The sequence below is a fragment of the Puma concolor genome, chromosome A1 (assembly GCF_028749965.1).
Source record: "Puma concolor isolate L17-30 chromosome A1, mPumCon1.1.hap2, whole genome shotgun sequence".
NCBI lineage: Eukaryota > Metazoa > Chordata > Mammalia > Carnivora > Felidae > Puma > Puma concolor.
In genome coordinates this window covers 4,267,779-4,294,569 of record NC_141667.1, presented here as the reverse complement: position 1 = coordinate 4,294,569, position 26,791 = coordinate 4,267,779, and positions in this window count along the sequence as shown.

Here is a 26,791-nt window from a genome sequence, read left to right as displayed (position 1 = left end):
AGTAGTGGTTAGCAGCTGAGTTTTGGGGAAGTCAAAAGCCATGCGTGAATTTTCTACCACATGGGGGCTGACATCCCAACCACACAGTTGTTCGGGGATCCACTGTATTTCAAGTTCTATGTTCACAAAAGTTGTCAGGACAAAAGGAAGGTGGGCCTTCAGGAGGTCCCCAAAACGTCAGGGCATGTGTTCGTATTTCAACTGTGTACCGCGTGACAAAAGGTGGCAGGCATGGAAGGGAAAGCCACAGTTTGGGGACGGCCAACGCCACTTATCCGGACAAAGGCCAACTTGTTAGCATTTCAGCACCAGAGACAAGCCTTGTGATAGCAGGGCGGAATCTCCCCCGGGAACCCCTCTCTTTATAAACTAAATAGACGATGGTATCTCTTTCACGCTGGGGTGTCTCAGGTGAAGGCTTGTTTCCACAAATCTCTCGAAGGCCTTTCCATCTTGCAACGGTCATCCACTCTGCAAGATAAGCAGTCTTTCTATAGGGACGGCAGGCTTTCCCGGCGCTCGCTTCCGGAGGAAGTACTCATTTGGCTCCTGGCATGATCTTCTTTAGTTTTGTCTGCACGAGGAGGAAGTTCAGGCAGGCAGGAAGCCATTCTTCGGTTTTCAAGACTATTCGATTTCCAGGCAGGCCGGGCCGCTAATCCGGAGTGTTCCCCCGGGGTGCTCACTGCAGACCAAACTTGGGGTAAGTCAGCCCAGTGTTCCTTACCTGAGTCAAGCAGAGGGCAAGTTAACCATCTAATTGGGATCCAGGCCCTGCCTCTGGCGGGATCCCCGGAGCTGTCCCTGGAGGGCCCCGTTTCTAAAACCGGTCATCAGGCAGATGCCGGCCTGGAGGGGTCGGGACGGTGACCTCTGAACAGTGAGCGGGGCCACCTGCCTTCAGGCCCTTCCCGCAAGGACCACAGCACGGAGGCGCCTGCAGGTCCCCGGGTGCTCTCGCCACCCCGCCGTCTCCCACTCCCCTTGCACCGCAGGGTGAAACGTTCCTGACTCGGAAGGAACCCACGTGAGCCATGCCCATGGTGCACGCGCTCCGAGAGGTGGTCCCAGAAGCAGACGGGGGAGCACGCGGGGGGCGGCAGGGGTGAGGCCGCCGAGAGCTGGACGGGGCGGGGCGGGGGGGGGGGGCTCCTCACCCAAGGGGGCCTGCAGGCTTAGGGCCCCTGCCCTGTGCTGAGTTGTGAACCACACCCCCAGCGCTCACTGATGCAGGGGCCGAGTCTGTGCGCAGACAGGGACACAGAGATCACACACACACACATACACACACACACCACATATCCCATATTCCATGCATCACACACGCAATCACTTGAGATGACCTTAGAAACGAAAGTTCTCATGCACATGAGGAAAAGCAGGGCCATGAAGGTTGAGGAAGGACTCATTCCAGAAAAAGAACAGTCCTCCAGATGAAGGAATCGTGTCCAAAAATCCATGATAGGAATCGTACAACAAAAGGCTAACATAAAACAACCAGAGATTTTTTTAAGTCAATTAGAAGTCTCAAAAATAAAGTATCAACGGGAAAAATACTGGAAAACAGAAAAAAAGTCTTTAGAGAATGAAAAAGCAGTACTGAAGTCCGGAACCCGAACAACGAGACATAAAGAGGGAAAATAGGAACTTGATCCTCAAATGATGCAAGAAGAACCGAGAAGCTCCAACATTCACATGGAATGGGGACCAGGCAGCCTGGGGGGTGCCAGGGGCTTAGAAACTCCCTCGGGGGAGGGCGACGGGCGTTCACCCGCCACAAGCGCATCTTCAGCGCCCAACAGGGTGGATTTTACAAAAAATCTGTTTCTAGTTACATCCTGAGGAAACCGAAGAGTATCAAGGGCAGAAAGAAACTTACAAAAGCTTCCAGGGAAAGAGAAGCGAAATTAACCCAGTAAAGACTGATAAGCCCTTAAACCAGCGTTAAAAGTAACCGCCAGCTGGAAAAATCCCTCAGGGGACCGAGTTCATCTCCTGAAGCGCTTGGTCCGTGCAGGTAACACAGTTGCTGGTGATCTGAGCACAGCGGTCGTACCAAGAAAGACTGTTCCCGGCACAGCGTCACGTTCCTCAGAACCACACGCTCTTGTCCCAGCGTGGCCGAGTCCTGCCCCCCTTTTGCTCTGCCTACACATCACCGTCCGCCAAGCTGGTATTGGCACATGGACGCCCCTCGCGTTCCTGTTCCCCACGACCCGGCACCCACACCTGTGACCACCGAGCCTCCCCGCTCGGAAAGCCCTTCGGGCTGCAGGAGGAGGTTGCATTAGCTGGCTTGCTGCTTCGTAATTTCTGGGTGCCATTTGCATCCGCCGTGTCATATTTATACGCTGCTTTTCAATGTATTTGCATGTCGCAGCGCTGCGTTTCTTCCGTGTGGGGCAAAGTTCCATGACTTGCGCTGTTCACAACTACGTTGCTATTGTGTTGCAAGAAAACCCAATAGTCGTTCATGAAATGTTAAAAAAAAACTACGGAAATGATTTTAAAACTATTTTCTAACAGGCACAAACCACCAGGGGGTTGGGGGTATAAATCCAAACATGCGGTAGCACCAGTCGAGGACGCAGGGGGCAGGCGTGATTGTTGGCTGGGAAGCACCAAACCCGTTCTACCTTTTCGATGCAGAACAATGAAACACAGCCCCTGCCTTCCGAAAGCACAGGGGTGAGTTAGATTTGGGTCACGAGAGGCGCCAGGATTTGTCAACTGTCATTTAGTTCTCGCCGCCACAATGGCGTGTTTACTTTCTGATTGAAGAGTGTGTTGTCCGAGCACAAAAGCAGGGGGTCTACAGAAAGCTCGGGGAAGGGTCCCACGTGGTTGGGTCTCTTCGGCATGACCCCGTCTTGCCCACTCCTCATCCGTTCCCGTAGGCCAGGCCTACCTATTCTTGGGGCGCATGTTGATTGCACCCCCAGAGCCGAAGCACCCCAGCCTCGGTTAGAAACCCAGGCAGACTCAAGCCGGGAGGCAAGAGGTCCTACAGGCCAGCAATCCATAACCAGCTAACTGTGCAGACCCAGCCCGCGCCAGACTCCTTGTTTATCTGTGAGGGGCTCAGACCCCCCCCCCCGGGGTCCCACTCCCTCCTCCTAAATGATGAGCTGGGTTCCTTGTGCCCACTGACCGAGCCGCACAAAATACTTGACTTGTGCCAACATCTCTCCCTCCTGCCGGCCTCTGAATTTGGACCCGCCAAGGCTGAGCCAGCTGACAACCCTTCCCAAGAACCTCGACCTTCAAGGAAGGGCGTTCCTCCATCAGCTGTCCGACAGGCCACCCACGCCCCACACCCAATTCTGTGTAGCCCCGTCCACGCCTCCCTGGAAAGAGAACTCCTTCCTGGGGCACCTGGGTGGCTCCGTCAGTTGAGCGTCCGACTTCAGCTCAGGTGGTGATCTCCCGGTTCGTGAGTTCTAGCCCCGTGTCGGGCTCTGTGCTGTCAACGCAGACCCCATTTCAGATCGTCTGCCTCCCTCTCTCTCTGCCCCTGGCTTGCGCTCTCTCAAAACTAAATACACATTAAAAAACACTTTATTAAAAAAAGAGAGAGAACTCCTTCCTGCCTGACCTCTGGGGTAGTCACAGATCTCAGGGTCAGGATGATCTTGCTACAGCCAGGTGTCTGCCCCTTACCTCGAGTCCCTTTGAGCACAGGCCCTTTGAGCACACCCCTAGGTCCAGATTTGTTTTCATCTGACATCACGTACGCAGATCTTTAAAGCCTGGGCTCTGGGTGTGCTATCGCGATTTATAATAAGAAATATGTATTTGCTCTTCATCCCCAATTCTGGCAGTTTCTTAAGTGGTGAGAGCAATGAAGGTGCCTTTTAGTGTGTTCAGGAGGTGACTTCTGGACCCCTACCTAAGGATGGGGGGCTGGTTACCTAGAGAAAGAGAGAGGGTTGGAATTTTCAGTCCCACCCACCCCCATGACCTCCTGGGAAGGATGAGAACCTGGAGGTTGGATCGATCACCAATGGCCAAGGATTCAATCAACCATGCCTCTGTAATGAAGCCTCCATAAAAACCCAAAAGGACGAGTTTCGAGAGAGCCTCCAGATGGGTGAACGCAGGGAGATTTGGGGAGGGTGGGCCCTGGAGAAGGCCTGGGAGCTCTGAGCCCCTCTGCATATCTTCTATCTGGCTGTTCCTGAGTCATATCCTTTTATAGTAACCAGTAGCCTGGTAAATAAAATATTTCTCTGCACTCTGTGAGCCACGGCAGCAAATTAAACCTTGGAAAGGGGCGGCAGGAACCTCTGATTTACAGCCAGTTGGTCAGAAGTGCAGGCGACAACATTTACAACACCCTGCTGGTGTCCAGGAATTGCCGCTTGGGGTGGGGAAGTCTCCACACGCATGCACGTGGGGACTGCGTTCAGGAAACGTGCACTGGGTCTAAGCTTTTGTTTCTGCAATTGCAACACGGATACACATCCTGTCCTGAAACCCCTAGCAGGAGGCCTGCACCTCCTGTGCAGACATAACTGGCTTTGCCCGTGGAAACTGCAAGGTTGCTGACCTCGGCTGGCCTCTGACTCGGGGCCCTGGTACACCCACGGGGGCTGCTATAGTGCTGGATGCCATTCATTCATTCGTTCATTCATTCGATAAACACTCACTAAATCACGTGGGCCCATTCATGCGGCTGGACAGGGCTTCCCCCTTCCCCCAGTGCGTCCAGCTGTGGACATTTCTTGTTCCCTCCCTCAGCCCCGTGGGCAGGCCTTGTCTCAAGGTCAGGCCCCTTAGACTCTTCGTAATCTCACTGTACCTCAAAATATGGAAAACCATATCTTGTAATTCTTTTAGTCAAAAATAAGAGAAAATACTGAGCAAGGTACGTTCACAAAACCCAAGGACGGCAAAATATTTCGCGGGGCTTCTAACATTAAAACAGATAATAAACAAAGTAATTGCCTTTCCTTAAATAAATGGATTTAAAAATTTGGTCTATGTATGTGATGAACCATTATACAACATTTAAACAAGCAATCTAGATCTTAATGAATCAATACAGTTAGATCTAAAAAAAAATGCTGAGTTTAATGTTTTGGCTTGAATTGCTTTGAGAATTACAAATATTAAATTTCCAATAGATTGGCCTGTCTCCCAGATTCCAAACTATGAAGCAAGTAAGATATTTTGGCTGCAACTTTTCCCTAAGATTAATCTTTTGTGAATAATTTGAATTAAACTGTCTATATCAGGATGTTCACTACCCTTCTGCCACAGCAAACATCTCCTAACTAATTTCTTTGTGCTCAGAATCCATGCCCAAACTTTGCTGGAATAACTTTATTTGGAAACCTAAGGTTGTCCCTGGAGAAGCTCGGAAACCCTAGGGCTTCTCATGAAGCACTCGCGAGAAATTCTTTTCTCCTTGGAGTTTTCCTCCGATAACTAACCTCAACCTGGGCTTGCGTGGGTAGAGGACACGTCACCTCATCCGTAATGATTTCAAACACGGGATTCCAGATGCCGACTCCAGAGTAGAGGACTCAGCAACCGCCCGGCACAAACCGTCATTTTCTCTTGGTTACGAGAGTCACACTCAAGTGCTCAGGAACCATAGCCATTCTGTGTTGGAAACGTCAGGTGACATGTCTCAGACTGCCATCTGAGATGCGTCACCCTCTTAGTGACAAGCTGCTCCCGGGAGAAAGAAGTGCATGGTGGGGAGAGAGCACAGGTGCTGAGCCAGGCATGTGGCAGCCGTGAGTTCTTACCGTCCTGCTTGCAAGCTTGGTGGCCGTGGCCGACTCCCCTAAAAACTTAGTTCTCACCGCTTCTCCATCGGCCAAAAGCTCGAGGTCACGTCCTTGTGGCGTCATTATCCTGCGGGGAGATGACACGAGATGACACATCTGGAAACCCGGGTTTCAAGAAGGCTGAGGGCATGACTTCCGTGAAAGTCACCGTCTACCAAAGCAGGGGAAACGCCTGTGCTGGCTTTGATTCCAGGGCCCCCAGGCCGGTGTGATCTCAGTGCAGGACCCATTACAAGACTGTAATCTTGCCTTCCACCGCATGAAATAGGCATGAATATTTTGTAAACCCAGAGTATAGTGTCCTTAGAGACCTGAAAAATGGCAAGCCCCAGAAAATTGCTAGTTACTTGTAACTAAGCAGTAGAAATGGGAGTCGAGCTGCAGCCCGAGAAAAACTGCCCCGCGAACAGACACCGAGGATGAGAACCCGTGTGTCACTGAGACTCCAGGAAGTTTGTGCCTGATGATCACAGCAAAGCTTTACTAACACAGACATTGGTATCTCAAATAGACATTCAGGGCCCATGGGAACAAGTCCCGAGTGAAAAACTGTGCACCTGGGCCACCTTCTGTTGGCACGATTGCTAAACGGCTTCTCTTACGGAGCAGAACCAGGATGAAACCGGGATGTGACCCCATATGCAAACCTGACTTATAACAATGGACCCGGGTTTCAAGAAGGCACCTATGTGTAGGCTGAGTTGTCTGCCAAAACCAACCAATCAGGACGAGGTCTTTCCAACCAGTCAGGACAAAGCACTGTTTTTCCCTTCCCTCATTAGCATATTGGAACAGAACCTTGAACTTGAGCGGGAACTTCCTCTGTAGAAGCAGAGCCTCCCCTTGTGCTGGGGGCCCAGCCTAACGGCTCTCCCTTGGTGTTGTGTCTCCTCCCTCCAGCTCAAGTTGCAGCCCCAATAAAGCCTTGCCTGTGCCTTTGACTTTGGGGGCCAGCCTGGTTTCCATCATTGTCTGGCCCAAGAACCTGATTCTGTAACCTTAAGTTGGGGTGTTGGGTGTTTCCCTAATAAACACAGAAACTACATGGCATTGATGTGAGGGCTGCAGAGCAGGAAGTAAGATAACTAATATGAGAGGCTGGAAGATGGTCATCCTCGTTACATGGTGACAAACATTTCTCCAGACCATTATCTCTGATAACTTGAAGGCAGGTAATTATTGATGAATGTACCCGTGTCTCTGGGCAGACACTGTGTTAGGGTAAGTTCATTGTTAGTATTCTATTTCATAAGAACCTATGGGAAAGTTTGATCTCTGAAAAGAACTGTCTAGTTTCAAGCAGAGTTAGAGGGAATAGGTGGAATCCCAAAATTTCAGAATCTGAAGATTTGGAAAATAAGACGATGCTGATGTGTGTCTACACGGACGCGCCAAGCACAGCTCACCTTCGCACCACACTCAAGGCATGAGAGGCAGAGCTACGGGGTAGATGGATGAGCTTCCGGGGTCTTGCTGCTTTCGCAATGTGTTGAGTAGACAGTCTACCAGATACCCATTTCCCATATTTCAAGAAATATTGTTTTCCTTTCTCCAGATTCGCAGAGATTTCTGATTCCCAGAAGTGATAACAAGGAGCCGTTCCATAGGAACTTACAGAGGGCTGTATCCACCTTGATTCTGTAGCCCGGGTGCCACCAGAGGGGCCGTGACAGATGCTGCTGGACAGCCTAGCTGCTCTCACACTAAGGGTCGCTGACTTCATTTCTTCGTCTAGCCTGGCAGTGCTCCCAGAAGATCCTTCTAGTGTCGGTCTCTTATGTCAATATACAAGTGGTCTCTTGCTTCTCCATTGACACCTCTGAAGTCAAGAATTATGGAAATGTTCAAAGCAGGTAATATATGGTTGGTTTCTCACTGTTCGAGTGGAAGGCTGACGATAAGGGAAGGGAGGAGTGATCCAGGTGGTAAAGGGTTGCAGCTGGAGAAATCAACATAAACTCACATCTAGCTTAATATAGAGGCATGGCAACGTGTAGAAATATTTATAGATACGCACATGTACGTGTTAGCACACACATACATTCCCTTGATATGTCAACTGATTAAGGACAGGAAAACACTGGCAGAGAAGAGTGCATCAAGCACCCAGACCTTGATTTCCAACACCACTCTCCGGTGACAGGAACACGGGCTCCAAGAGAAATGGCTGATTCTAAGACTAAACAGAAAATACGGAAGGTGAAGCGAGAGCATCTTACGTTGCCCTGCAATAGGGAAGTCTCAACACGTGCATGCACAGACACACACACACACACACACACACACACACACACACACATGCACACGCACACTGATGGGACTTTGTTAAATACAGGTTCCAACTGAAAAACTCCCAATGCCCAAAGCAAGAAGAACAATTTGAGTAACAAAATAAGTAGAGTAGTATTGTTTCATGGAATAAATATCCATGAGTCCACAGTGATGTAAATAAATAATTGAATAGATAGGGGAAGAAAAGAGATAAATCTGGGCAAAATCATTGTAAATACCACATATAGACACCCTGCCCTCACGGAGGGGGAACTAGGTGTCCACGCCTCAGGGATAGGCTACACAGTGTGACTTCCTTCCGTAGAGTATAGTGTACAAAGGCAAAAGAGCACCTGCACATTGGGCAGACCTGACCAGTGTCACATCAGCCATGTCATCAAGGCCAACATCACCAGTGGTAAGTTGTGTGGGTAGCATGTAGCCTTGATGAGACGTGATGGGAGCCACACTTCACCCGTGTGGTCTTCCTGTCAAAAGGCATGACCCCAGGCCAATCATGCAAGGGCATCAGACGAATCCCTCTTGGGGGAGATTCTACAAACTAGCTGACCAGTAGCCTTCAGAATTGTCAAGGTCATTGAAAACAAGGAAAGTCTGGGAAAGTGTCACAGCCTGGAAGATCCTGAAGAGACATCACAACTAAATGACATCCTGGAGGGGACCCTGGGAGAGAAAAAGGACATTAGGACACACAAATGAAGTGTGGACTCCAGTTCATAATCCTGCATCGGTAACGGTTCGTTGACTGTAACAAAGGTCCCACACTAATGCAAGACAGGAGCTTGCTGTACTACGTTCATAAGTGTTTTCTGTAAATCTAAAACTTTCCTCAAATAGAATGCTTATTAAAACTTTTCTAAAATAGGAAGCTTATTATATAACAATGAAGCAATCACGAGGTGAGCATCTCATTTTGTTGACACTTAGAAAGTTAAATGGACCAAAGCAAAGCAAATATTTTCCGATTCTGCCCGGGGAGGCTGGATTTGGAGGAACAGGAAGTGAAAATGCAGAAGCACTGTTAGCATTTCAAGCAAGGAATTTACTGTCAGGAAGTTCATTCGGGGTGATGCCAGTCTCTCCAGCAGAGGGAAAGAAAGGCAGCGGAGAGTCCCAAACACTTCAGGGCAGGTGCCTACGCGAAATGTTAAAAGGCAGACGATGGTGGAGTCTGCCCATGACTTGAGCAGAAGCATCACATTAAAGACACCGTTCCAAGCACAGCCGTGCCCTTGGGGGCTGTACAACCTCAAGCAAAGAGCATGCAATACGTTGTTATGGGTTGAAGTGTGTTTCCCAAAGGCTGTCGAAGTTGTAATCCCCAGTACCTGGGAGTCTGACTTATCTGGAAAGAGCCTTTGCAGGTGGTCTTGTGGAGATAAGGTCATCATAGCAGTTTGATTTCAACAGAGCCGATGTGAGAAGGGAAGATTTGGACACACTCACACGGGAGATGCCATGTGAGGACTGAAGTCACGCCGCCCCAACCAAGGGACACAAAGCCTGCCATCAAGCCACCAGGAGCTGGAGAGGGGGCCTGGGTCAGTGTGTCCCTCGCAGCCCCAGGAGGAATCAGCTCTGCCTTGATTTTGGACTTCTGGCCACCAGAACTGGGGGACAGGAAACTTGTGTTGACTAAGTCGTTAAGTTTCTGGTACTTTGTTAGACCTGCCCTAGCAAGCGCACGCACACTCATTTTTCTTTTTCTTTCTCTCTTTTTTAAGCATGGCTTTGCCCATTGCTTGGTACATGCTTCACAACTATTCACTTCTGGGGTCTCATATATGAAGAAGGGACACCACCCACCGTTTCCAGTCTAGACTTGGGCTGCCTACTCTTGTCCATTTTCAGCTGCTCCCAAGCAGCACATGACTAGATACTCTCTCTTACCCCTTTCACCCCGAGACTTACTTGAGCAAACTTTTTACTCACTAAGAAACCTTTGCTTTAAAGGGGCGCCTGGGTGGCGCAGTCGGTTAAGCGTCCGACTTCAGCCAGGTCACGATCTCGCGGTCCGTGGGTTCGAGCCCCGCGTCGGGCTCTGGGCTGATGGCTCAGAGCCTGGAGCCTGTTTCCGATTCTGTGTCTCCGTCTCTCTCTCTGCCCCTCCCCCGTTCATGCTCTACCTCTCTCTCTGTCCCAAAAATAAATAAACGTTGAAAAAAAAAAAATTTAAAAAAAAAAAAAAAAAGAAACCTTTGCTTTAATATTGTTTTGTTTCTAAATTTTGCTTTGCAAGCCTTTTTTGCATCAATTATGTATGTTTAACATATTATTTCCTTACTTATTTATGTTACATTACATGTTCATTTCAGTGTGGAAGGAAAATGTAATTTGCATCTGAGTTTGCACGGTACCCCCGTGTACTGCCAACAAATGCACCATCTGATGAGTTCATTAAACGCTCAATAATTAGGTAACTGGTATTTTAAATTATTTATACTGTAGAGAAACCAGTGCAGGACTGTTAAAAATGTGTTAAGCATATTTGGGCTAAAAAGGGGACAGCCTTGGTGCCTCTGTGACACATTGTTTTTGTCCTCTTATAGCTAAACTGCTGTCCCACAGAAGTCTTATGAGTCAGTAGCTGCAGTGGCACTTAAAGCATCTGTGGCAGGTGGGGATGCTGAAAGGAGACTATGATACATCCCAACAAATGAGTCACAGTGCAGACCTTAGGTTTCTGGAACAAAGACTCAAAAACATTCTGCTTTTAAGCCACGTCTCCCCACTTGCTATTGAATCCTCTGGGTCACCAAGGCGTAGGATTGAGTGTGAGAGGCAGAAAAATCCGTCATCTAGTGGAAAAGGCAGATAAAATAACAAAGCGTGATCAAATCGTTGAACCAAACTTAAATTGCCTGATCATCTTGCTTAGAGTCTCATGGAACTTGTTCATATTACCTCCTATCCTAAGACCTCACACAGAGTTCTCTTTCATCAATAGATTACAGATGAAAAATGACAAGTCTATAAATCCCAGACTTGATTATCTTTCTTTTTGTTAGAATAATTTTTATGATAGGGGCGCCTGGGTGGCTCTGTCGTTTAAGCGTCCGACTTCGGCTCAGGTCATGATCTCACAGTCTGTGGGTTCGAGCCCCGCATCGGGCTCTGTGCTGATGGCTCGGAGCCTGGAACCTGCTTCGGATTCTGTGTCTCCTTCTCTCTCTGCCCCTCCTCTGCTCGTGCTCTGTCTCACTCTGTTTCTCAAAAATAAATAAATATAAAAGCAAAAAAAAAATTTAATAAATTTTTATGATATAATGGCCTCAATCCATGGTTAACAGCTGGAACATTGTGGCATTACACGGGGATGTCCATAAATGATCAGAGTTGAAAGCAAATACTCCTCATGGCCAGAACTTAAACAATGTAAGTATGGCCCACTTTTTCTAGACCGAAACCCAGCAGAAGAAGTTTTCTTCACTGATTTGCAAGCTTTGGTCAGTGGGTTCGCTGGATGGTCAGAGACTTGGAATAAACAGGACTCAAAGCTTACAGAAGAGGTAGATGGAAGGATCGTGTAGAACGGACACAGGCTGTGAGGATGTTTGCAAACAATGTGAATGCCTACCAGAGGGCATCTCTGCAGAGGAGGCTGGCAAGCCAGGTGGATAAAATGACTTGTTCCATCAGGTGTCTTCCTCCCCCAGCCACACTGGTGCCAGATGAAATGTCGCGGCATTTGCTACGAAGCAACACGTGGGCTCAACAACATGGAACGCCGTCACCAGTCCCAGTCTGGCTCCGGTTGCTGTTGAGTTCCTACCCTGCCAACAGAACCGCGGGCCAAGCTGGTTGGACGAAATGCTTTCCGTCATAGAAGGGGTAATAATTTGTCCTTCCAGCATAGACATAAATTTTGGATGTGGACATGACTTTGTGACCTATAATGCCTCTGCCAGCCCCAATATCCGTGGATGTGTGGGATGCCCAATTCACTGTTGTGGTAACTCACCATCACTGCTCCTAATAGAACAACAAATGTCACAACAAAAGACATACAGTAATGGACTTGTGTCCCTGGAATTTTCTGGTTTTAGTATATAACCCATCGTTGAGAAGCAGATGGTCAGATAAAATAGTAAACTGATCTAACTCTTTAGTTGTGGTTCCAGTTAAGAAACAATAACCTAAACTTCTGGGGACTGTCGTAGAGGAAGCCATATATATATATATATAAAATATATTTTATAAAGTATTATATATTACCTAAATGTTTAATTTATATTCTTATAAATTATTATAATTGTAAATACTTTAAATTTAAATTAAATTTAATATTATTTAAATAAATAGTATTTAATAACTATTTAAATAAATATTTAAATAAATTTAAATTAAATTTAAATATTATAATTATAAATATTATAGAAATTATAATTATAACTATAATTAATTAAAATTATATATTATATAAATATAAATATTATTTATAGATAATTTATAAATATTATATATATATATATTTATGTATATATATAGTTTTTAATCCAGTGAACATAAAGTGTTATTTCTCTCATGGGCAGTATGGACTAATCCTGAAATCCAAGAGGTGGAAACTGATGTTCTCTCTTACAATCCTGTCTCACTCGTACATGTAGCAACATGCTTGTAGAATCTTTTCCCCTGTGCTCTCCTCTTTAAGCCTCACTGAATTAGGGCAGGGACAGGTTTAGGGTAAGACAAGGAAGACAGTTGCCTCAACCGTCAAATTGAAAGGGCACCATGGGACGGACGCCTGGATGGCTCAGTTGGTTAAGCATCTGACTCTTGATTTTGGCTCAGATCACAATCTCACGATTTGTGGGTTTGAGCCTTGCGTCGGGCTCTGTGCTGACAGCACAGAGTCTGCTTGGGATTCTCTCTCCCTCTCTACCTGCCCCTCCCCTGTTCTCTCTCTCTCTCTCTTTCTCAAAATAAATAAGCGTTTAAAAGTAAAATTAAGACAACAAAATACAATTTAAAGGTCACCCCAAATTCAGTCATCAGGATAGATTACATTCTAATGTAATATTTAAAAGAATAAATGTTAATGCAAAACATCTCTGATGAACAAAATGTCAGAAATTTCAATAAAGATAGGATTAGCAACCTGAAGTTAATTCAACCTTATTTAAGATTGTCACTTGGTGAAGAGATAGTGTTAAATATGGCAATTCTCTCAGTTGAAATAAGGGAAATGAAAAAGATGACCCTGGAGATATTATCGATGAGCTTTTCTATTAAAGCCAGAAAAGTAGTGTTGTAATGAATTCTGCTTTTGATATAAGTAAAATATACAAATTTCATACTGTAAGTTTCAATACACCTACTTTCAAATTTTCAATAACTTTTAAGCATTTTAATGCACACAAAAAAACTAACCACCAAAACAAAATACATAAAATCATGTATATATAAGGGCCCACATTTTTCCTTTTGCCGCAGGCTCCAATATGCCTTTGCTAATGTCAGATCTTGTCTTCATTTAAAATGTTGATAATTTTTCTCATCGTGAATTTTTTTGCATTGATTTTGATTTTGTAAATATTGCATTAAAATATTATTTATAGATTTCGGTGCCCCTTAAACTTCGTGCCTGGGGCAAATGCTTCACTTGTTTCCCCGAATGCCAATCCTCAGTCTTAGTTCCTATGTTGGGATTTTCCAGAGAAACAGATCAATAGCCTGTTGCCATCTTTTTTACATAAGTATTTGGCCATTATGAAAGTTCAGGAACCCCAAGATCTGCCGTTGACAAGCTGGAGACCCAGAGGAGCTGAAGGTGTAGCTCCAGTCTGAAAGCTGGTGGACTGGAGACCCGAGAAGAACCAATGTTTTGGTTTGAGTCAGAAGGTTGGATAAAGACCCATGTGTCAGCTCAAGGTGGACGCACAGGCAGAATTCCCCCTTATGCACAGGACGGTCAGCCTTTTTTGTTCTGTTCAGGTCATCCAATTGACTGGATGAGGCCCATCCAAGTTACAGAAGGCAACCATATTGCACTCCGAAACCCCTTCTCACACTTTCTCACCCATTTCCTCTTATGTGTTGTAGGTGGAGACACCGGACAAGGACAGGAAAGGCATGTCCTTCCTGGCACAAGCCCCCCTAAGCATCTCCCCACCTACTTCCGGCCCAGGGCAGCCATGGCTCAGGGCTCTCACTTCCTTGGGCACTAACTCCCACGACCAGCTGCACATCACACTCATGGTGTTTCGGGGTCTACAGATGGCGACTCACTCTCAGATCTAAACCCAGCTGTCCCTTGGTTCTGACGTCTGAGCACCAGCCTTGTGGGGGTCCCCCGCCCCGAGCACCAACCTTCAAAGTTGATCATCCCATTTCTTCCTTGTGTTTCCCCAAACTGTGGAGGTGTTAGCAGCTTCCTTCACTCACTAATAAATGGGTTACCCAAACTCTGGATGTGTTAGGTGCTTCTGAGATTCACCAACACCCAGGCCTTTTTACCTTTTCAGATGTTCAGCATCTGTATAAACGGTTAGCTGTGTCCTCTCTGTTGGAGACAGCCCCCATGGTTTCTGTCTTCCCAACAGTCCCCTCATGGATTCAGCTCCTCCGGGGAAGTCCACACTCTGGTATTCAGAATATTCCTCCAGCACACCTTGCAAGTCTTAGAACTGAAGCCAGTTCCTTCTGAGACAGACTGTGACCCACCAGAGAAGTGCAGAAAGATGAGCATGGGTTCCGCAAGGCCTTCACTAACTGTGAAGAGGAAAGAAATAATAAAATGAAGACACTGGATTGTGCTGAGCCCAAGTCTGACAGAAACCACAGAATGCGTTATAACATCTCAGCAGTGAGGGGATGGTCTGCAAGCGAAAAAAGTCAGGGTTCGATTTTACAGAGTAGATTAATTGCCTTGACTTTCAGAGAATCGCCTGGAAAGGGGGAGGCATGGAAAGTGATTTTTAGCCTGCTATATGGGACTCTGACTTTCTAAAGAAAATAAAACTCTTCCTGGAGAAAAATAGCTTCCTGGAGAAACATAGATAAATAGCTTCAGAATTTCAGGAGGCCCACTGGGACCAAACCCCAAGAACTGGCTTCCAAAGCCAGGGACCCAGGGCTCAGTCTTCAAGCCCACCCCTCAGCCTGCACCGCACCTAATGTCTTATAGCTTATTAAGACTTTTAGAGCTGAAAGCCTACCACCAAGTGACAATCTGGCTAAGGAAATGCTGGTCTGAGCAGCCATTGTACAAGCATGTTCTGAAATTAGAACTGCTTTTTTTTTTTTAAGTAAATTCATCCAAATACAGATAGTCCCTCTCTTCTTTCATCGGAGGAAATTTCCCCCAAAATAGAACAGCATGTGACATAACTACGTTCCCCAGGACGGAGCAAAGAATAAAGTTATGGGTGATGACGGAGTGATACAGGTAAGTTGTCGCAGTCAACCTCAGCACGTCAAGTGCAATTTGGGCGTCTGTCTTGGGAATGACGGGTGACTGTGTCAGCGACACCAGGCACTGCCTCCATCTCATAGAAATACAACCCTCGTTGGACGGCAACTGATGCCAGGAATCCTGGAGGTCTCGAAAATGGAACACTGGGCGTTGCTGGTGTGGATTTCTTCGCGTCTGATGTCTCATGCCGAGCACCCCCGAGACCTACGCGAATCACACTGAGCAGCTCAGGCAAGACAACAAGCTCAGGGTGCACAAGCCTGAGCCACGTGCACCTGGCCGGCTGGTGCTTTTGCAAGTCATGATTGGGGCGTACCAGCAACCCAGGTAGCTCTGATGTCCCGCAAATGCGTCTTCTTTATCTCGTCCAATCTCTGAAATAGACAAGATGGACCAGTTCGCAGCGGTGGATGCCATCTGGTGCCCCGCAGCCGTACCTCATAATTCAGATGCTGCGGCGTGCAGGCAATTTGCCATCCCGGTGGCTCACGGTCATCTTTGTCTTCTGCACACTTGATTATGTTCAAAATGTGTTCATTTTTTTCAGGATCTGATAGGATCCTCAAAGTGACATTTGATTGTTTTTTTCTATTAAATGTAACTCATTGTCAAACTGGTCTCCATCCAACACCCAGTGCTCATCCCAACAGCTGCCCTCCTCCGTGCCCATCACCCACCTTCCCCTCTCCCCCGCCCCCCCCCATCAACCCTCAGTTTGTTTTCAGTGTTTAAGAGTGACATTTGAGAACTATCAGGGACATTTAACACCTCACCCCGTTACTCACAACGGTGCTAGGTGCTGTGAGAACCATGCAGCAGGGTGAGTTACCACCTCCCGATTTACTGGGATCCTATCAATTCGGTTTTCTTAAAGGGAATTTAAGACCTGAATTTGCACGTTCACATGTGCGTTTGCCAAAGAAAACAAGCCTCCCTTGACCACTGATACGTAAAGACAACCGCAAGGCTCTTCTTTCAAAAAAAAAAAAAAAAAAGATTTTAAGTCATGGAGCCTCAAATCTTACTTTATGAAATTTGTCATTTTATAATCGTAGGAAATACGTTTATTTTCCCTTGGGGTTACTTTATTCTTTCCTCACAGTCATGTGGTCTCCCAAGTGGATTTTTTTTTTTCCTCGTAGAACAGCAGGTTTGAAAAGTCTAGAACCCAAGGCTCACTGAGTCTGTGCTTCTCAGAAGGAGGACTCAGGCTGCGGACAGGTATGTCCCAACGCCACTAATGGGTCAACCTGAAACGGGGGGCATGTCACCGAGCCCCAAGATTTCGACAACGACTTTAGTGCCACCGAGTCATCTCAACGTAGTGTATAATAAAGGACTGCTTTCTGGCCTGGACAAAAAAATGTCAGATATATTTTTGCCCATTTTACAATGATGCCCAGAGTCACCCTTAACTTCTTTAAGTTAAAAATTCCAGGAAAAAAAAATGCTCTCAGCTTGTTTCTTCCTTCCAATGCTCCTCAGATTTACACAGATTCATTTCCTAGTCTCCTTTGAGAATACTTACTTGTGTGGTGCTAAGATTTGTTTTGTATAAAACGTGGCTCATTTTCTGATGACTAGTTGAGGGTTATGTGGCCCCAACATAGATGATCCCTCCCCACCACAGGTACAGTGAACACGAATTATCTCTGAATTTTGTACTAGTTCGGGGAACGCAGTGTTTGAGGGAACAGACAACGGCCAACACCTGGTAGAAATGAATGTCTGCCATAGCAAAGACAATCACGTACCACAAGGTGCTCCAAGGGGGTTCCCCAAAATACTTGGGTAGACACTCTACCAAACCAGGATTCTTCATCATCAAGTTGCAGAGAAGCCAGTGAAATCCAAGTTAATATAGGCATGGCCATGCCATAGGTCTCCCAAGGCTGTTGTGGTCTTGGGGACATTGGCCATCCTTCTATAAGACAAAGGGGACTTATTACAATTGAAAGCTAAGGCCCACCTGGATGGCTCAGTCAGTTAAGCGTCCGACTTCGGCTCAGGTCATGATCTCACGGTTCATGAGTTCGAACCCCGCGTCGGGCTCTGTGCTGACGGCTCAGAGCCCGGAGCCTGCTTCGGATCTTCTGTCTCCTTCTCTCTCTGCCCCTCCCCAGCTCTCCCTCTCTCTCTCTCTCTCTCAAAAATAAATAAAAATTCAAAAAATTAAGAATTAAAAGCCAATTATTTTCAAACGCCAGATACATTTATATATTGATTGTGTGGTTGGAGTTCGAGTTGAAAGGTGGCAGGCCCTCTCCAGGGACACAAGCAGCAAGAGGGATTTGGATGCAAAAAGAAAGGGCGCCCAAGCAAGGACAGGTCCCAAGAGTGCAGGCAGGGAGTGAGCAATACGCCATCAAGTCTGGTCCTATATGATCCAAATCTCTCCTGATGTACCTCCTCCTGGGACTTCCTGGAGCTTTCCTGGGTTATCTCTGAGAATAATTGCTTTCTGTGGCCAGAAAAATACACAACGCCTCTGTGGAATAAGTCACCTTGCTGTGCTCCAGACAACAGGTAAGGAAGAGTAGAAATGTACAAGCTGGTGGGAAGGTCACACAGGAAATCAGGAGCTCGTGACAGGCGCTCAGCCAGGCCCAGAAGTCCCGCTGTGTCTGAGAAATCAGAGCAGTTTACCAGTTCAGAAAACCGTCACCGAAAAAGAGAAAGAAAAGTATTTTTCAGATTTCCATTTACGGCTGTAAAATATGAGACGGGTCTCTACCAATTGCTATGTGGCTGTTCTAAAACAGCATGTTTATTGGAAAACAGCAACAATTAAACAGGGAGACAATAAAAGGAGACAAGAAAGCAAACAAGCTATTAATTCCTGGCTCAAATGGATGCTGTGTTGTACCGGAGGGTCAGTGAGCCATAGCAACACCATTTACCCGGAGCCTTGATTTTCAGCAACGTCGATTTTGTGTCAGCATGTAGCTGTGATGAGAGCCCATGGATGGAAACTTTTAGAACCACTTCACATTGGAAAATTGTACATGAAATATATAGGCCTCTTTTTGTTTATCTTTCCCGTCTGTGCACAGTGCTCACGCGTATCTCACGCACGATGCTTTCTGGGGGCCACGGGGCTGTGGGTGTGCCGTGTCACAAATTAGCCACAAACTTAACCACTAAAGACAACCCTTATATGTTACAGGTCTGGAGGGCAGAAATCTGGCGCAGGTCTCAGCAGCCTAAATCCTTTAGGTGTCAGCAGGTGGTGGTCCTTCCTGTTGGTCTAGGGAAGAATCTGTTTCCTGAGGGCAGAATTCAAAACCTCCAGAAAGGGCTGAGGCCCCTGTGTCAGCTGAAGGCTGTTTTCAGCCTCCAGGAGCCACCTGCAATCCTTGGCTGCAACCCCTTCCTCCGCATTCATGTCCGCAAAGGTGTGTTGAACCTCTCACAGGCTTCAGAGCCTGCTGAAGCCTCTCCTGCTGGTACATCCCTTTGGTAAGTCTTCTGCTTCCTTTCCCCATGTTCCAAGGCTTCCATGATGATACTGAGACCGCCGATAATCAGGATAATCTCCCTATTTTCAGATCCGTAACCTTAATTCCATCTGCAAAGTTCGTCTGGACATACCATATTCATGGATCCCAGGGATGAGGATATGGGCATCTGGGGGCATTATTCACCCTGCCATACTTTCCAGATGAAAGCAGCATTTGTGCGACCCAACTGTGTCAGCATTCACAAACGTGTCCTTCCATGCTCTTTCATATCTCTCCTTTCTGCCCGTAAGAAATAACAGCAAAGATGAAGGGACAGAACTTGGTGATGTACGTGTGCTTAGGGACAGCTACACAGCATCCCCATAGCCCCTTTCTCCGTCAGATCCTTCACTAGCTAAAAACAACTCTGGGCTATCAATACTCTCCTACCTGAAGTGTCTCCCCGATTCAGAGCAGAAAACTGCTGACTTGTCAGAGAACTTGGCTTTCTGTGGAACAGACTTCTGCCTCAGGAACACTGAGCATGGAGAGGTTTTTGCTGATCCTCGATTTTTGGTGACTGGATAAAGCTGTCCATTATGTCATCTGCACCATGACCCTCATTTCCCCATCGGTGACCATTTATTTACAGAAATTATCATGAGTATCATCATGGGAAAAGTCATTTACACCAGGAAGATAAAGCTTTGGGCTGGTGTTTTGGTTCAGAAGGTCCAGGATGCATTTTTCATGCCCAGTTATAGTCGGTTGAGGACAGTGACGGTAACCCAAGAGTATCAGGGAAGAGAGGAGTCACTCATGTTCTGGGATGAACTGCGAATACAGTAAGGTGGAGAGGGCAAGGACAACGTCGTCAATCACTTTGGGCTTGCAGTCTGCATGCTTATACGACCAACACACATCAAGGCATCGTCTTCTAACCTAATAAGAGAGCTGAAGTCTTTCCCATTTCCCTGATCATTGGGAAAGGTAATGGAAATTAAGGGTTGCAAGTAAAGCTAAGAAGGGACACCTGGGTGGCTCAGTTAAGCATCCGACTTGATTTCAGCTCAGGTCATGATCCCAGGTCATGACAGTGCAGAGCCTGCTTGGGATTCTCTCTCTCCCTCTCTCTCTCTGTCCCCTTTCTGCTCATACACTTGCTCTCTCTCTATCAAAAATGAATAAACTTTGGGAAAAAAAGAAAGAAAGTAAAGCTGGGAAAAAGCTTTAGGCCCTCTAGAAAAGGAACCAGGAGACTTCAATCCAGAAGGACTCCAGAAAAACAATATCAGGTGGCTCAGGAGAGACCTGAACACAGAAAGTTCTACTAAAACAAGGGTATTTTGTTATTTTTATTATTTTTTAATGTTTATTTATTTTTGAGACAGAGAGAGACAGAGCATGAACGGGGGAGGGTCAGAGAGAAGGAGACACAGAATCTGAAACAGGCTCCAGGCTCTGAGCTGTCAGCACAAAGCCTGACGCGGGGCTCGAACTCACAGACCGCGAGATCATGACCTGAGCCGAAGTCGGCCGCCCAACCGACTGAGCCACCCCGGCGCCCCAATTTTTATTATTTTTTAATCTTTATTTACTTTTGAGAGAGGGAGAGAGAGAGAGAGAGAGAGAGAGAGAGAGAGAGAGAATCCAAAGCAGAGTCCAGGCTCTGAGCTGCCAACAAATAGCCTGATGCAGGGCTTAAACTCAGGGACTATGAGATCGTGACCTGAGCTGAAGTCAGATGTCCAGCTGACTGAGTCACCCAGATAAGCCAGGACAATTGTGAGCCTCGAGGGTGACACGGGTGGAGGAGAACTGGAGAGGACCTCAGGACGAGTAGGTGAGGTAGACTTTTCATCATCACAATTAGCCAGGAACAAACTGATGGCATGTTCAGTTGGCGCCAGTGTAAGAAAAGACAGGTTTACGAGCAAATGAATGTTCAGTCCTGCTGAGCGGGGAGTGAGGGAGAAAGGAAACACGAGCCAGGGGCCGCTCCAGGCCTGGCAACCCCCACACTGGGGACAAGTGGGAGGGGCTGGGGAAGCTCCTTTGCCACCTGGAAGCCACTGCATTATTTCCCTCCCTGCCCCGGTTGTCTGGGATGTTGACTTGCACACACTTTGATCAGCAAATGAGTCTTTCAAGAAAGCTTTGCCAGTGATTAGAGAATAGGTTATGAAAAAGTTACATTTACACAATAACAAAAATCAGAAAAATTTGTTACAAAGGCTATAAAACCAAGCACACATCGATCTTCCGAAATAACAGCATCTATATTGGCACTCAGTACAATGCATTTCCTTTTCCTCGTCTTACGCAAATGACACCCAACCCGTGCTCTCGCTGGAGTTACTCGGAAATGTCAAATCAAGAGCACCATGGGATCATGCGGTGGGCATTCATCGGCTTTATCTGATTCAAATACTTCAAAAAGGAAATGTGGTCCCTTGCAACAGGCGCCTAAATTGGTCCCTGATTGCATATTCAGATGGAAAATCAACAGGTCCATGAAAATCTTCACGTGAAAACCCAACAGGTAGAATTGCAGGGAAGAATCCTTCTTCCGTCTCTTGAAAGCAAGCACGGTGAATTCAACTCATTTACTCCGGAAAGGACTCAGCCAGGTTTTTCCTCCATACACTGTGTTCTTGGGAATATGTTTATATGCTGATTAACTTTTCTCTCGAATGTTCTTATGCTGTTCATGTCTTCACAAGACTTCTGGGTAGAAGTAAGGCTGAGAAGGTACAAGAAACACCATTTGGGGGAATTTGGCAAAGAAGTTATGATCCAAGTTTTCGTCTTCTTCACTTTCAATATAAATGGAATACGCGAGCGGTATATTGAGCCAGACGTACGATGATATTGAGACAGAATCTCTTTTTTGCTTGGGAAGTGAGTAAAATTGTCCTGTCTTTCCGTCCCTTGTCACTCCCAGCCCAGACAGTGCCTCCAAACCTTCTACGTGGCCACCCCCGTGGGCTCCTGAGACAGCGTGTTTGTGTCCAATGGCCTCACCATCTCCGCCTGCGACAACAGTCTTGGCACCCTGGCTCAGCGAGAAACGTATTGTCTAAAACATTCGGAAACTCATTTTATTTAATTATTATATTTTGCCTCCTGTATGCACTCAATGTGACTCACAGTCCCCCCCCACTCCCAGGCACGTGGTAAGAACAGAGGCTCTCAGAGGGGAGTCTAATCTGGAGCAAAAATGAAAGAAACGGAAACAAGAATAGAGCTCACCTTGCTGGAACACACCCTTCTCCATTAAATCACACTCAATACAAACAGAGGGACATAAAAATACGAGGCGTCCTACTAGTGGGCGCCTACATTCAGACACCTCCGAACACTCCCCAGTTCCTTCCCTGCCTTTCCTTTCCGCACCAAGAGCGGTTTCCAGACGTCAAAACAGCAGTAGCAAAAAATATCCCACTTCAACATGAAAGGAAACTATTTCTCAAAGGCAATCAGAGCAAGTTGTGTTTTCCTCTTTCGTCTACAGAATAAAAGCACTCTGAGTGGGCGGGAGACTGTGCTGGGTCCCAGACTGCACACCTCTGCGCCCCTCTCTCTGGAGACGATGGGGACTCAGCCAGGGAAGGCCTGGTGAGCAGGACACAGGACGTGTAGCTTCATCCTCGGAGCGGCTTGGGGGAAACCCATGCCATCCGCTCTGCAGGGGTCTAGAAAGTCCCGGGGCATCTGCAGCTGGTGGGGATACAGCAGCCTTGGTGACGCGGGTCCCGTGCGGTCCCGCAAAGCCACGCTGGGAAGGGTCCTGTGCGGTTTTCGGCTCTGCTGTGGCCATCTTCATAATCCTTAACAGTAGGGACAAGAGCCCTGCATGCAAGAACTCGGCGTGCTGGGGCCCCACAAATCATGCAGCCGGCCCTCACCCCTGGTCTATTGCCACCTCTGAAACCTATTTTTACTTCCATCTTAAAAAAAAAATAGTTCCTATCATTTAATCTAAAATATTCGAACTGCATTTTCACTATCAAATTATTCTTGAATGAAAAAACTAATTAAAACAACTATACATAGGGGCACCTGAGTGGCTCAGTCGGTGAAGCATCCGACTTCAGCTCAGGTCACGATCTCACGGTTCGTGGATTCGAGCCCCGCGTCGGGCTCTGTGCCGACAGCTCGGAGCCTGGAGCCTGCTTCCGATTCTGTGTCTCCCTCTCTCCTGTGTGGAGCATCTGGAAGTCTGCTAGCATAGCAGGCGGTCACAGATCCACCTGTCATGCGGGAGAGAGGAACTGTCCAGGACGGCGGCTTTGCAACTTTCATTGGCCGCAAGTCTCACGTGAGGAATACGTGTCCCGTTTCAATCTAGGGCACGCTCACACACACACAGCACCACAACACGTTTTCACGCAACAGGGAACCACTCCTATGTTGAAGCACTATCCCCAGTTCCTGAGGATCTGGATGCGTTTCTAGACAGGCCATTTAGAGAGGTGGTACTGTGAGGTTGTTAGGGTAGGGCACTGACCCAGTAGGACTGGTGTCCTTCCAGGAAAAGGAAGACACACCAGGGACACACATGCACAGAGAAAGGCCATGTGTGGACACAGGGAGAAGAAGGCCATCTGCAAGCCAAGGACAGAGGCCTCAGAAGGAACCAACCCTGCCAGACTGTGATCTGGGGCCTCGAGCCTCCAGAACTGGGAGAAACAAATGTGTGCTGTGTGAGTCCCCCGGCTGTGGAACTTCGTAATGGCAGCCTGAGCCAACGGGGACAAGGACCTTTAGTTCAAGATGGCCACCTGAACACAGCTGTTCATCTTCACCTCTCCCATCGCCCTCCTAGACGACAATAAAGGAGTTAAAATGGATAAACTACAAGAAACAAGAGCTGAGAAGCGGAGGGCTGAACGAATCTGCCTCAGAAACCAGAACAGGTGAGTCCCGAGCCCTAAGCGAGCACCACAAGTCACTCCGTGCCACAGTGGTCAAAACTGCGTAATTAGTATTCTCAGAAATAAAGGAAGACGTGGCATCAGTTACCACAAGTAGCAACATAATATCCCCTAGCGTGACGGTAAGATCATTCATGAGCTAAACCTTAGCTGTGGATGGAGGTTCAGACTGTTTTCCAGGGTTTTTTGATACTCAAAAAATGTAATGGTTCTTTAAAAATGGGGTTGCTGGGGCCAGGGTACGTGTTTGTAACATTTTTCAGGGGTACGTATCAAAACGCTGTAGAAATTCTCATCTCCACCAGAAACGACTGCTGGGTTTGTCTCTCTAAATCGTCATCCAGACTCATGTAGAGAAGCAAGGACCAGTTTTGATGTGGCATCATCAGTGGAGAGCATCACCCTGAAAGGGAACTGCAGAAGAGTTCTGCTTGCTTGCTTGCTTGCTTTCTTTCTTTTTCTTTTTCTTTCTTTATTTCCTTCCTTCTTTTTCTTTTCTTTCTTTCCCTCTCTCCCCCTTCCTTCCTTCTTTCCTTCCTTCTTTCCTTCCTTCCTTTTTCTTCCTTCCTTCCTTCCTTCCTTCCTTCCTTCCTTCCTTCCTTCCTTCTTTTGAGGAGAATATTTAAAGAAGAGTGCTACTTCTAGGAACATGTACAGGAGGTGATATTTTACAACTAAAGATAAAAACTGGTAGAATTACTTCACTTTTGTAATTGAAACATAGTCGAGGTACAATGTTATATTAGTTTCAGGTAAACAATGTAGTGATGCTACAATTTTACACATCGCTCAGTGCTCATGCACCCTCTGTCCCGATGCACCTTTATTACAATATTATTGACTGTATTCCCTATGCTGTACTTTTCACCCCCCCCACCCCCACCCCCGTGACTTACTTATTCTAGAACTGGAAGTTTGTATCTTTTAATCTCCTTCACCCATTTTGTGCATCCCACTACCTCCTCCCCTCTGGCAACCGCCAGCTTGTTCTTTGTAAGTCTTTGTGTGTGTGTTTGTTTCTTTGTTTTGTTTTGTTTTGTTTTTCCATTCCACATATAAGGGAAATCATGCAGTATTTGCCTTTCTCTGTCTGACTTATTTCATTTAGCTCAATACCTTCTAGGTCCATCCATATTGCGGGACCTCCATAGGCACATATTAGCACAAGTTAGAACACTCGACCTTGGTTTTGATAAGCAAACCTTTCCCACTCAATGCACCTGCCCAGGAAATGCTATATATAGATAGAGAACAAAGCAGAGTGGGTCATGTGTTATGCAAAGAACGAGGACCACTCCCTCACATAAGGTACTTTCTTATGATTTGTTACCTGGATGTGTTGTGACTCTTTATGGTTGAGATACACCCATGAATGCCTAGGAGTGTGAGTGTGTGTGTGTGTGTGTGTGTGTGTGTGTGTGTGTGTAGGCTCTAGAAAGGCTATTCTGCAGGGATGTATCTTCACTTTGGGAGCCATAACAGAAGACTGTTATTTATCTTGAAACAAAACAAAGACGATTTTCGGAAGGGAACACTCAAAGCTACCACGTCAGTTGCCAATACGACCAGACAGGTGCTTCGGACGGCTTGTGGACTCGGACTCATCTTTACAGCCCAAGGCCCTGGCTCTTACCGACAGGCTCACGAGGGTTTGGAACCCCAGGCAGAGAGGGTATGGGAAGGCTTATCTCGCCGGATTCACTCAGGCATGCGTCTGGCGCTGGTCCAGAGTCTATCAAATCTCAAGCTTCCAGAAGCTCGGTCTCAGCGTGTGTAAATCTGATGTTTATTAAACGAGGATTCACAAATTCAGATTTGCTGTGGGTACATTTCACTTACAAATTCTCTTCTCCAAATGACACTGTTTGCTTCTAAACGAATTTGTGGAAGGGGTGGGGTGTAGGGTTGACCTAAAAGCTATGTAGGTACCATAACTCTCAGAGTTTATGCCTTTAGTTCTTTAATTCAAACGCGCCAGAGGACTGTGTGTTGTTCCTTCAGTGCGCACTACGGGTGACTGGCCCTGGGCACACCACCGCCACGGGCACCGCCACCAGCTGAGCCCCCGAGATCGAGTGGACCTCAGGCTGTCACCTGTGCTCCCTTCAAACCTGTACCTTCTTTCTTCTAGTCTGTGTTTGGCTTCCCATCAACACATCCCTTCTTTCTGGAATCTTCCCTGTCTTTGTATGTAGATGAACTAAGTTTTAACGTATCGAATTCGGTAAACTGGGACTTGCTATGCTCCATTACTAATTTGAAAACCAGACAAGGAGGATTCCTCTATCTCTCACTTAAGCAGCAAACGGAACTAAGTTACTTTTTTATGTATGTCATGAAGCAGTTGTGTGGGTGGGTGATGACCTTCAACCAAAGGAAGCTTCCTTATTCTTACAGAATGTCTACTTCTTGGATTGAATACTTTTCAATCATACAAGAGGCTCCAGTTATGTTTGAAGCATCTCTTTGCCCTGAGAACTGGGCAGCCTCACCCATGTTTCTGTGGCCTCCATCAGGGCATTTTCCGGCTCGTGGAAGACAGTCGTTTATTATGGGGTGAACCACATGCAAACGTTGTTGTGATTTTTACTTGAGTTAGGCGACAAAGCCCTATTTTAAAATTCACTTTCGCCGTGAACTAGAGTTAGAAGCAGAAAGAAAAAAAAAAAAAGCATTCAACGCTTCAAATAATTCTTCTTTTCTGTTGCATAACTAGTCGAGGGCTGTCCGCGTTCACTGCCGTTCAAGGCTTAAGATGAAAGCTTCCCCTGAAAAAGCAGTTATTGCCTTATGTTGTGAAATACAAATCTATCAGATACCAATTCTATTTCCAATGCACTTTCTCATAGGAGACGAGAGTAAATGCGAGAAATCAAAACACAGATTTTCCCCATTTCTCTCAAAATGATG